General features: G+C 45.8%; 1 protein-coding gene across 1 annotated transcript in view; it reads right to left on the minus strand.

Moving 5' to 3' along the window:
• Positions 1 to 7,107, minus strand: part of FBXO10 (F-box protein 10) — a 124,761-nt gene extending 117,654 nt beyond the window's left edge. The window contains exon 1 of the mRNA XM_038769919.1: positions 7,034 to 7,107. The gene's annotated coding sequence lies outside the window, so the exon portion shown is untranslated. The remainder of the gene's footprint in view (positions 1 to 7,033) is intronic.
• Between the last annotated feature and the right edge of the window lie 6,364 nt (positions 7,108 to 13,471).

The raw sequence follows: 13,471 nt of genomic DNA on the forward strand, positions 1-13,471 counted from the left end.
GTTCCAGGAGGGACCTCGGCCATTCAAGGAAAGGAGATGCGGCATCTCAGTCCCTGAAGCGCTTAGTACAGTGCTCTGCACACAGTAAGCGCTCAATAAATACTACTGATGATGAAGATCACCTGAAGAGAAACACCTAAGCACAGCCAGTCAACGCCACGGTAATGGAGACAACCATCTCCAGAATACACATTCTCAAGATAATCCCCAAATCACCTATGAGCCGATCTAACACAGCGATGAATATCAAACCATCATGGGCGGGGAACAGGTCTGCTGATTCTGTTGTATTATACTCTCCCAAGTGCTTGGTACAGTGCTCTGCAGGTAGTAAGCGCTCAGTAAGTACCACTGATTGACTGATCGATCAGTCACTGGGACAACTGAACTGAGACTAATAATAATGGCAGTTGTGAAGCCTTATGTGCTAAGGACTGTTCTGAGCGCTGGGGTGGAAACGAGGTTATCAGTTTGGACACAAGTCCCTGTCCCGCATGGGGCTCACCGTCTAGGTAGGAGGAAGTTGGATTTAATCCCCATTTTACAGATGGGGAAACTGAGGTACAGAAAAGTTAAGGTCACACAGCAGCACACAGGGGACTCGGGTGCTCTGATTCCCAGGCCCAGCCTCTTTCCACTAGGCCATGCTACTTCTCTAAATTTAGATAACCCCTGCCCAGAAGAGTTTGAATGAGTTGAAAAGAATCAGGTTAGTGCCAGTCCGCTACAACCGCACTCAATTTCCTTCCCACCAGGAAACCTTTAAACACATCTGACAACAAGGAGCACAATTGGGTGATTTGTCTCACCTGTCTCCACACCACTTCCTCTTCCTACTTTCTAGGGTGGACTCTGGCTGTTCCCTCTATAACTACCATCCGTGACAGGAGGCCGCCAAAAAAAAAAAGCCAATCCCCACCGAGGGCTTGTGATTACAGCAGAGGGAAGAGCTAGGTCCATTTCCTTTTCAGAGCTATCTGCTGATACTTTCACAACTGGGGGTCTGGGATAATCCTGAACCCTAAGACTGTCTCTGCTAATCCCAGACAATGCTGGGTCCTCCATTTGGGGGCACGCAAAGTAAACTCTATGCTCTAGCTTGCAGTCTAGACTCCAGTCTGAAAAGCCAAAAGGTTGCAAGGGTTTCTATAAGTAGGGTGGCCACAGACGGCACTCAAGAATACTGGACCACTGGCTCTCGTATCACTAACCCCCAGCCCTGGATCACTGCCACTGTCCGCCTCCTTCGCTCTTATGCTCGAGCTGCCAAACGCTGCTGGCGAAAGTCTAAACACCATGCCAACCTCGTTCACTTCAAGTTTATCCTTTCCTGCCTTAACTCAGCCCTCTCCTCTGCCAGACAAAACTATTTCTCCTCCCTTATTGACACCCATGCCCATCATCCCCGACAGCTCTTCCGTACATTCAACTCCCTTCTCAGGCCCCCCGGTTCCTCTCCCTCCTCCTTCCCTCACCCCCAACGATCTGGCCTCCTACTTCATTAACAAAATTAAATCCAATAGGTCCGACCTCCCCAAAGTCACCCCCCCCCACCTTTTCCAACCCCCCGGCTCTCAACACTCTCTGCTACTCTCCCATCCTTCCCAGCAGTATCCTCAGAGGAGCTCTCCTCCCTCAAGTGCTACTCCAGCCACCTGTGCTTCTGACCCCATTCCTTCTCATCTCATGAAATCTCTCGCTCCATCCCTTCTCCCCTCCTCAATTTTCATCTTCAACCGCTCACTCTCCACTGGTTCCTTCCCCTCTGCCTTCAAACATGCCCATGTCTCTCCCATCCTAAAAGAACCCTCTCTTGACCCCACCTCACCTTCTAGTTATCTCCCCATATTCCTCCTACCATTCCTTTCCAAACTCCTTGAACGAGTTGTCTACACACGCTGCCTCAACTTCCTCAACACCAACTCTCTCCTCGACCCCCTCCAGTTTGGCTTCCGTCTCCTACATTCCACGGAAACTGCCCTCTCAAAGGTCACCAATGACCTCCTGCTTGCCAAATCCAACGGCTCCTACTCTATCCTAATCCTCCTCGACCTCTCGGCTGCCTTCGACACTGTGGACCACCCCCTTCTCCTCAACACGCTATCCGACCTTGGCTTCACAGACTCCGTCCTCTCCTGGTTCTCCTCATCTCTCCGGTCGTTCATTCTCAGTCTCTTTTGCAGGCTCCGCCTCCCCCTCCCATCCCCTTACTGTGGGAGTTCCCCAAGGTTCAGTGCTTGGTTCCCTTCTGTTCTCAATCTACACTCACTCCCTTGGTGACCTCATTTGCTCCCACGGCTTCAACTATGATCTCTACGCTGATGACACCCAGATCTACATCTCTGCCCCTGCTCTTTCCCCCTCCCTCCAGGCTCGCATCTTCTCCTGCCTTCAGGACATCTCCACCTGGATGTCTGCCCGCCACCTAAAACTCAGCATGTCCAAGACTGAACTCCTTGTCTTCCCTCCCAAACCCTGCCCTCTCCCTGACTTTCCCATCACTGTGGACGGCACTACCATCCTTCCCGTCTCACAAGCCCGCAACCTTGGTGTCATCCTCGACTCCGCTCTCTCGTTCACCCCTCACATCCAAGCCGTCACCAAAACCTGCCGGTCTCAGCTCCGCAACATTGCCAAGATCCGCCCTTTCCTCTCCATCCAAACCGCTACCCTGCTCGTTCAAGCTCTCATCCTATATCCCATCTGGACTACTGCATCAGCCTTCTCTCTGATCTCCCGTCCTTGTGTCTCTCCCCACTTCAATCCATACTTCATGCTGCTGCCCAGATTGTCTTTGTCCAGAAACGCTCTGGGCATGTTACTCCCCTCCTCAAAAATCTCCAGTGGTTACCAATCAATCTGCGCATCAGGCAGAAACTCCTCACCCTGGGCTTCAAGGCTGTCCATCACCTCGCCCCCTCCTACCTCACCTCCCTTCTCTCCTTCTCCAGCCCAGCCCGCACCCTCCGCTCCTCTGCCGCCGCTAATCTCCTCACCGTACCTCGTTCTCGCCTGTCCCGCCATCGACCCCCGGCCCACGTCCTCCCCCGGGCCTGGAATGCCCTCACTCTGCCCATCCACCAAGCTAGCTCTCTTCCTCCCTTCAAGGCCCTCCTGAGAGCTCACCTCCTCCAGGAGGCCTTCCCAGACTGAGCCCCTTCCTTCCTCTCCCCCTCTCCATCCCCCCGTCTTACCTCCTTCCCTTCCCTACAGCACCTGTATATACATATATATGCTTGTACATATTTATTACTCTATTTATTTTACTTGTACATATCTATTCTATTTATTTTATTTTGTTAATATGTTTGGTTTTGTTCTCTGTCTCCCCCTTCTAGACTGTGAGCCCACTGTTGGGTAGGGACTGTCTCTATATGTTGCCAACTTGTACTTCCCAAGCGCTTAGTACAGTGCTCTGCACACAGTAAGTGCTCAATAAATATGATTGATTGATTGGACCCCTTTTTGCCGATGCCCCCTCCCCAAGCCCGCACACCCGGTACCAGACAGTGGGCAGACCAGCTGAAAACAAGACTGGCTTGTATAAAAATGGACAAAAGGCCACCCTATCTACAGCTCTTCGGCACTGAGACATGGTGAGGCAAAACCCAAATGTCTCTAAACACATTTTGTACATTCAAAGGCTAAATAATCCTCAAGTGGCACATTAACTTGAAACAGGTACATTTTTCTCTGGTGAATAAAGTCCAGGTGCATATATAATACTGACTAAAACCCTAGATTGCTCTGGTACCTAGTAATTAGATCAGTCGGTAGACGGGTGATTTAATCTGGGGGTGGATGAGTTTAATTTGGTCTGATCAACAAATAGCACTGCTTCAGGATGTTGATGCTGTCCTAGTTTTGGGTGATTACAGCAGGAATGTTCCTTCTCACACAAGTGGCACTTGTCTCGGTTCTTCCTACGCCAAGAAATGAGACCATCTGAAAACAGAGCCCTGATTTCTGAGTTCACCTTCATTTCAACCACGTACGCAAGGAAGGGAAAAAGAATTTCAATTCCAAATCTTGCCTTAGGTTTTCCATCCTCAAAGCAGTCTCTTCATACACTCATAGAACTGGAAGAAACCTTGAGAGGTTCAAAAAACATCTATTAATCTGGAAAAATTTCCCCAATCCTTTCCAACCTTAAAGTGCTCTAGTATCTACATATCTGATGACAGTATCATTGAAGGACATTATTAATAATGACATTTATTAAGTGCCTACTAGGTGCCAAAGTGTCGTGCTGAGCACTGGGGTAGCACGAGATAGAGCAGACCCAGCTCTTGTACACACAGCGTTCATTATCAAACAGAGGGAAGCAGCGTGGCGTAATGGATAGAGCACGGGCTTGGGAGCCAGAAAGTTGTGGGTTCTAATCCCGGCTCTGCCACTTGTCTGCTGTGTGACCTTGGGCAAGTCTCTTCACTGGGCCTCAGTTACCTCAACTGTAAAATGGGGATGGAGAACGTGAGCCCGACGTGGGACGGTGTCCAACCCGACTTGCTTGTATCCACCCCAGTGTTTAGTACAATGCCTGGCACACGGTAAGTATTTAACAAATACCACAGTTATTATTAGAGAGAGGCATGTATCACATCCCCATTTGACACCTGAGGAAACAGGCATCGGGCAAGCCAGTGGCAGGGCTGGATTAGAATTTGGGTCTTCTGGCTCTCCTGCCTGTTTTCTTTCTACTAGGACTCATTACCTCCTGGCAGCTGCCTGCAGCTTTACTGTCAATTTGCTTTAAAATGATTTTTTTCATGCCCCAGACCTCTGGTTCCTTGTTATTTTGCAGGGTTGGATCACAACAAAATAATCTTTTTGTCCTTTCCATTTATTGTCTCTTGCACTAGGCTGCCTTTCTCCCACTCCCAATATAGCCACCTTCTTCTCATTCTGGACTGTGAGCCCGTTGTTGGGCAGGGATTGTCTCTATTTGTTGCCGAATTGTGCTTTCCAAGCGCTCAGTACAGTGCCCTGCACACAGTAAGGGCTCAATAAATACAATTGAATGAATTCACTTCTTTTATACCTACAACACTGTCTACCACAAAACGCTAATCCAGAATTGGCCTCTAAAGTCAGGCATCTACACAGCTAAAGGGGATTTTCCTCCCAGCAGATTTGCACTGGGGCGTGTGGTGAGGGGTATATATGTATATATGTTTGTACATATTTATTACTCTATTTATTTTTCTTGTACATATCTATTCTATTTATTTTATTTTGTTAGTATGTTTGGTTTTGTTCTCTGTTTCCCCCTTTTAACTGTGAGCCCACTGTTGGGTAGGGACTGTCTCTATATGTTGCCAACTTGTACTTCCCAAGCGCTTAGTACAGTGCTCTGCACACAGTAAGCGCTCAATAAATACGATTTATGATGATGATGATGGAGGAAACCATCTTCATGACATCCCTCTCGGGTCATAATGACTGCTTCTGATCAATGTAAAATCTAAATCTGAGGAAACGAGACATTCTAGACTAGATCTTAAAGCATAAGCCTCTTGAGAATAAACTGGGGCTTCGATCAAGATGGATAAGATTTGGCATTCATTCAATCGTATTTATTGCGCGCTTACTGTGTGCTGAGCACTGTACTAAGCGCTTGGGAAGTACAAGTCAGCAACATATAAAGACAATTCCTACCCAACAACGGGCTCACAGTCTAGAAGGGGGAGACAGACAGCAAAACATGTAGACAGGTGTCAAAACCGTCAATATAAATAGAATTATAGCTATATGCACATCATTAATAAAACAGAGCAATAAACATGTACAACCTGATTGTTTATACTGCACCATTTGGGGAAGCAAAATGCACTCTTTAATGAAAAGGACACTGCAAACATTCTCCCATACCAATGGGCCAGCCCATTTTAAATCGTATTTCAGATAGCTTTTGGGAACGGTTGCATTTGAAGAAGAAAACTCTCTTTATCATAGACCTGTGCAATCCTGCCATTGGCCTAGGAATTTTATAAGGAACATAAATAACTTGAGATCCGGGGCTTTGAAAATGCAACTCAAAGAAAAATTCTCTACAACACAGCAAATCGTGACACGAAACAACATTTTTAAAGAAAAAGTACAGACAGGTGCAGCTATATGTTGCCAACTTGTACTTCCCAAGCGCTCAGTACAGTGCTCTCCACACAGTAAGCGCTCAATAAATACGATTGAATGAATCAAACGATTAAAGCCTCGGGAAATCCGTCTAAAGAAAAAAATCTGAAAATGATACATGCTTTGCTCTCAGAAAAACAATCCACAGGCGGCCCAAGCGACTGCTTGTTTGTCAAAACTCAAGCTAATATCCAAGGTACTAGCAAGTGGTTTCTTTTTTTGTTTGCTTGTTTTAATTCTATTCCACAAACGCGTGGTTAAAAGTTAACCTTCGGTAATAATCTCCCTTTCCCTTAATCTACTAATATAATCAGTCTTGTCAAAATCCCCGCAACTCCTCTGTTGAAAAGCTGCAAAAGTTCCAGGGAGCAAGAGGAGTCTTCCATGACCCGATTTGCCCGGGTAAAGTTTTAGCTCTTTCCCTGGTGGTGCCAACTTGTACTTCCCAAGCGCTTAGCACAGTGCTCTGCACACAGTAAAAGCTCAATAAATACCATTGATTGATTGGTGTTAGTGCAGTGCTTTGCACAGAGTAGAAGCTCAACAAATATGACTGAGTGGCTAGTTTTCCACCTGCCTTAGTGTGACCGAAATAAGTGCATTGCACAGCTCAAGCCCAGAGCTCCAAACCAGCTCCAGGGTCCAAATCCCGGAGAGGAGCAGCAGCATTCCCGGGAATGCTTTCCAGAGCCCAGTTTATCCAATGCATCTGACCAGCCAGTTCTTTTTCCACCGAGCAAATCTGCAGACGGTTCTGTGCCCGGCAACTCTTTCCACTGTGCAAAAGCAGCTACATTTCTCCAGGCTCCATCACTCTCCTGACCCGAATGAACCTCAGAGGGATGTTTTTTAGCCTAACTTTTCCCCCCAGCAACATTCCCCAGCTCGGCCCTCTTACCTGGGAATGCTGCAGCTCCTGCTTCTGCTGCTTCAGACACTGGCACCCTGGGGTGAAATGCCCCTCTTGCAGCTTTCCTGCACAAGAGTGTCGACCATGGAGAAATCTGCAAAAGAAAGGAGAGCTGCTGCCTGGGACGCTCTATGGTTTCGATTGGATCACATGATTCCCGGGCCTGGGAATGCTGGGATCACGTATGGAACACACCAGGAAGTCGTGAGTTGGGGGGGAAAGGGATTTGAGATGGATTGCTTGGCCCTGCTATTTACTGGGAAAATCACGACCAGAAAAAAAAGCAGCCCGGCATCATCTAGTATTATTATTATTAATCGTGCTGAGCGCTTACTGTACTGTACTAAGCGCTTTGGCAAGAGGGTCTCATGGCAGCAGAGCTGTAATTCGCCAATTAGTAGCAGATGGGCCCATGTGAGTGAAATGCAAACAGATGAAAATGTCACCGTGCTAGAAATTCTATAATGTGCAATAGAGATGTAACAGTGCTATTAAAAAAAAATCCCAGCAATTCTATAATATGCATTTACATCTTTTAGACTGTGAGCCCACTGTTGGGTAGGGACTGTATATGTTGCCAACTTGTACTTTCCAAGCGCTTAGTACAGTGCTCTGCACGCAGTAAGCGCTCAATAAATACGATTGATTGATTTACATCGCTCACGAAGCACCTTCTGTCACCACAGGTGGAAAAACAGAAGTACTTCTTTCTTACTAGAATTACTTTTTAATCGAGCCAAAAATACCTTGCCCACGAATAACTCCTGCAGTATCAAAAGTAAGAGAAATACGTTTTAGCCACGCCATTGGGAAAAAAATTGTTCCTTTTCTAATGTCCCCTGGAACTTTTAAGAACTTGACACATTTAATGCCAGGCTTTTTCCCAGAAAAAAAAATGAAATTGGCAATAAAATGAATATCATTTTACATAAAAATAGCACCGGGAACACTATATCGAACAGGCCCCAAACTATCGTGGAGTAAGATTAATACTGGGAACACCACAAAAGTAGGGAAACACAAAGATGTGGATTTTTATTATTATGGTATTTGTTAAGCACTTACTATGGGTCAGGTACTGTTCTAAGCGCTGGGGTACATACAGGTTAGGTAGGGCAGCTTCCCTGTCCCACATGGGGCTCCCAGTCTAAGTAGGAGGGAGAACAGGTACTGAATCCCCAATTTACAGTTGAGGAAACTGAGGCACGGAGAACTGACATGACTTGCCCGAGGTCACACACCAAAAAACTGGCAGAGCCGGGATTAGAACCCAGGACTGTTGACTCCCAGCACTCTTTCCACTAGGCAATATATGTCTCTCTACTCTCTGAAGGTGGAATATTCATTCAATCGTATTTTTTGAGCACTTACTATGTGCAGAGCACTGTACTGAGTGAATTTCCTTGTTCTTTTGAATTCCTTGTTTTATTTATACTTAATTGGGAGTGCTGAGATGGAATTGGTGGAATCTGATGCCCTACATTGATGACTCTAGGGCTGGGTCTTCACTGGAAAAACCTAACAGGAGATTGTGTTTTAAGAGCAAGATCTCATCGATCAGATAGCTAATAATATGGAGATTTGCAACTAATACTTTTTCCTCAGAAATCAGCATAAGGGCCGAAAAACCGAAGATTGCTAAGTCAGCAGAGTATTTTTGCTGTGAGATTGCACCCTCTTGCCTCCTGCCCACAGTTAAAGGCATCATTATCATTAGCAATATCAATAGTATTTATGCAGTATTTAATAGAGAAGCAGTGTGGCCCAGTGGAAAGAGCACAGACCTGGGAATCAGAGGGCCTGGGGTCTAATCCCAGCTCTGCCACTTGTCTGCTGTGTAACCTTGGGCAAGTCATTTACCTGCCCTGTGCCTCAGTTTCTTCATCTGTAAAACGGAGATTAAACACTTGTTTGATCTGCTTATGTTATATCTACTCCAAGGCCTGGCAGAGAGTAAGCACATAATGAATACTACAATTATTATTGAGCTATGGCCGAGGGAATATTCAGAAGACATATTAGTCGTCATTCCTGCCCTTGAATCCGACATCACAAGGGTGATTCAACTGGATTATATGAACTGGGGTCCCCTTCCCCTAATAAGTTAATTTATATGTAAGGTTTTAGACTGCCTTCATTTTGTCAAGAAAGTAGACTATATTAGGAAGATGTTCTTTTTAGGTTTTAGAATGCTGAGAATTGCGACCTTGGGCAAGTCACTTAACTTCTCTGTGCCTCGGTTACCTCATCCGTAAAATGGGGATTGAGACCGTGAGCCCCACCTGGGACAACCTGATTATTCATTCAATCGTATTTATTGAGCGCTTACTGCGTGCAGAGCACTGTACTAAGCGCTTGGGAAGTACAAGTCGGCAACATATAGAGACGGTCCCTACCCAACAACGGGCTCACAGTCTAGAAGGGGGAGACAGACAACAAAACAAAACATGTAGAGAGGTGTCAAAATCGTCAGAACAAATAGAATTACGGCTATATGCGCATCGTTAACAAAATAAATAGAATAGTAAATATGTACAAGTAAAATAAATAGAGTAATAAACCTGTACAATTATATACAAGTGCTGTGGGGAGGGGAAGGAGGTAGGGTGGCGCCGGGATGGGGAGGAGGAGAGGGAAAAGGGGGCTCAGTCTGGGAAGGCCTCCTGGAGGAGGTGAGCTCTCAGTAGGGCTTTGAAGGGAGGAAGAGAGCTAGCTTGGCGGATCATCATCATCATCAATCGTATTTATTGAGCGCTTACTATATGCAGAGCACTGTACTAAGCGCTTGGGAAGTACAAATTGGCAACATATAGAGACAGTCCCTACCCAACAGTGGGCTCACAGTGTGGATGTGTGGATTCCAGGCCAGGGGAAGGACGTGGGCCGGGGGTCGACGGCGGGACGGGCGAGAACGAGGCCCAATGAGGAGGTTAGCGGCGGCACAGGAGCGGAGGGTGCGGACTGGGCTGGAGAAGGAGAGGAAGGAGGTGAGGTAGGAGGGGGCGAAGTGATGGAGAGCCGATTACCTTATATTTACCCCAGCGCTTAGAACAGTGCTTGGCACATAGTAAGCACTTAACAAATTCCGTAATGATTATTATTACCAGATTTTTGCACCTTTATCCTTGGAGCTGTGCCCTTATCCTCTGTTTTCCGAACTGCTTTCCCTGTGTCTGACCTGATTATCTTGCAACTACATCAGTGATTTAGCAGTATTTATTGAGCACTTACTGTATGCAGAGCAATGTTCTAAGCCCTTGGGAGAGTCCAAAACAAAGGAGTTGGTGGACATGGTCCCTGTCCACAAGGAACTTTTTGCAATCTAGAGGAATGGCGTGACCTAATGGAAAGAACACAGGCCTGCGAGTCAGAAGGACGTGGGTTCTAATTCTGCCTCTGGCACTTGTCTGCTGTATGACCTGGGGCAAGTCACTTCACTTCTCAGTTATCTCATCTAAAAAATAGGGATTAAGACTGTGAGCCTTATGTGGGACAGGGACTCTGTCCATTTGACTATTTTATATCTAACCTAGCGCTTAATACCTCGTAAACACATAGCAAATACCATTAAAAAAAAGACGGGGAAGACAGACATTAAAAACCATTACTTATAGGGGAAGTGGCAGAGTATAAGGATAGGTTCATATGTGCTTTGCACAGTGTGTGACACAAAGTAAGTGCTTCACAAATACCACAGTTATTATCACTGAGTTGAGATCTGCAACTCAATATAAACTCCCTGCAACCTGCATGGGTAGTTGACTAAAGAGAAGAAAAGTAAGGAAATTATTATTATTATTATTAGTCAGTGTAATAGCCCCCACAGAAGAACTGTAGAACAGCAGTTCGAGGACCCAGAAAAAGAGCAAACGCAATGAAGTGAGAATTGGTCAGAGCTCTGGGAGGCAGTAACCATGGCGACCAAGCCAGCCGGGCATCCAAAACTTTCAAATGAGTCTGGGTGGTAATGGACCTTGGCCAGGGATAAGCATTAGCCCCGAAGTTGGTCCAAAGAACATGGCTCTGGAATAATAATAATAACAATCGTGGTATTTGTTAAGCGCTTACTTTGTGCCCGGCGCTGGGGTAGATACAAGGTAATGGGGTTGGACACAGTCCCCGTCCCACATAGGGCTCACAGTCTTAATCCCCATTTTACAGATGAGGGAACCGAGGCACAGAGAAGTGAAGTAACTAAGGTCACACAGCAGACAAGTGGCAGAGCCGGGATTAGAACCCATGACCTTCTGATTCCCAGGCCCGTGCTCTATCCCCTAGGCCATGCCGCTTCTCCTGGAAATCGGGAGGCCCGGGTTCTAGTCCGGTCTTGACGAGTAAGAGTCCGTCTGCTAGGGCTCTACCATCAGTGATGAAGATTTCTGCCAAAAGAATCGCCTAGAATGTGGCCTGAGGTGAACAGGGCCGTCAGAAACCCGGAAAATAGCTGGCTAATATCATCATCATCATCATCAATCGTATTTATTGAGCGCTTACTATGTGCAGAGCACTGTACTAAGCGCTTGGGAAGTACAAATTGGCAACATATAGAGACAGTCCCTACCCAACAGTGGGCTCACAGTCTAAAAGGGGGAAATATGGAAATGGAAGGTTTGCCTTCCATTAATATGGAAGGCAAAAGACCGCAGGGACTTTCGAGGAGCTGTGGCACAGCAGCGGCACAATGCTGCAGCATTCTGTTGGGCTGTAAATGGAGCCAGCATCTAAAAACTGTTGCATTTACTTGGCGGCGTGCTCGTTGCCCTCCATGCACCGGTGGGAAGAAACACGACTGACAGGGATGAGCGCGCTAGAAATGAGTTCCTTTGAGCAGGTTTTCTGCCCTGGAATCTCAGAACCAAGGCTCGCCCATCCTTTTTGATGAGAGAGTCCAAAGTCATCATCGATTGGATTCATTAAGTATTTACAGTGTGCGGAGCACTGCCCTAAGCACTAGGAAAAAAACACATTGATTCAGACAGTCCCTGGCCCCTGGGACCAGCTAAATCGGTGAGTGGGAGGTAACGAAGGAGGATTGATTCACCAGGAAAGATCAACAATTAAAAGGACTCAGAACAGCAAAAATGGCAAACAATAAAAGAAATTCATTCATTCAATCAATCGATCGTATTTATTGAGCGCTTATTGTGTGTAGAGCACTGTACTAAGCGCTTGGAAAATACAATTTGGCAACAGAGACAATCCCTACCCAACAACAGTCTCACAGTCTATAAGGGGGGGAAGACAGACAACAAAACAAAACAAGTAGATGGGCATCAATAGCATTGATTTATTACTCTATTTTACTTGTACATATTTACTATCCTATTTATTTTATTTTGTTGATATGTTTTGTTTTGTTGTCTGTCTCCCCCTTCTAGACTGTGAGCCCACTGTTGAGTAGGGACCGTCTCTATATATGGCACTTCCCAAGCGCTTAGTACAGTGCTCTGCACACAGTAAGCGCTCAATAAATACGATTGAATGAATGAATGAAAATAGAATTATAGATATATGCACATCATTAATAAAAGAAATAGAATAATAAATATGAACAGTTATAGCACAAAAGTGTAATAGTACAATGATTGGGGAAAAAAAAGAGGTTTGCAACACACTGATATGCAACAACCTGCATGGATATTTGACTTAAAGAGGTACCGACGAAAAGTAAGAAAATATATCAGTACAGGCATTCCTGTCAGAACGTGTTTTAGAATATCATTTGGATAGAAAGCAACGGAAGACTAGGAGAGTGTAGGCCATAAGGTGTCTATGAGTTGGTTATAACCAGATGTTTATATTCTGCCGTTACCAGCAACACTCTTAATCGGCTCATTAGCAAGGCACAGAGAACCCATTGCAACACTGTTACCATGGCTTACTGGAAACTGAACTAATTTGCAAATTAGTTCCCAATTCAGGGCTCACGAACTACAGGAAAGTGTCGGAGAAAGTATAAGACAAAGCAGACGGCTTGAAATAAGCTTTGCTTTCCACAACCTTCTTGAATTTCACCTCGTGTGACAAGTTGGGCACTATTTCAATTGCTTTCGAACTGCGTCTCCCCTAACCTTTTACCACTGAAATGAGAAATCGCAACACGATTTCTTGATTACGCTTATGTTTTCAAGGACATAACTACTGTGTGGTGGCTGGAATGCCTGGACAGTAAGCATATGGGTACTAAAACCTTTGCTTTCCGCAAGGGTTAGGTTAGGTTTGCAAGGTTTATTTGGGCTCTATAAATATTAAGAATACTCAACACTGGATCCATTCAGTCAGTCAGTCAGTCAGTCGTATTTATTGAGCTCTTACTGCGTGCAGAGCACCGTACTAAGCGCTTGGAAAGTACAATTCAGCAACAGATAGAGGCAATCCCTACCCAACAACGATCTCACAGTCTAGAAGCGGCTAGACAGACAACAA

Source organism: Tachyglossus aculeatus, chromosome X4 (genome assembly GCF_015852505.1).
Source record: "Tachyglossus aculeatus isolate mTacAcu1 chromosome X4, mTacAcu1.pri, whole genome shotgun sequence".
NCBI lineage: Eukaryota > Metazoa > Chordata > Mammalia > Monotremata > Tachyglossidae > Tachyglossus > Tachyglossus aculeatus.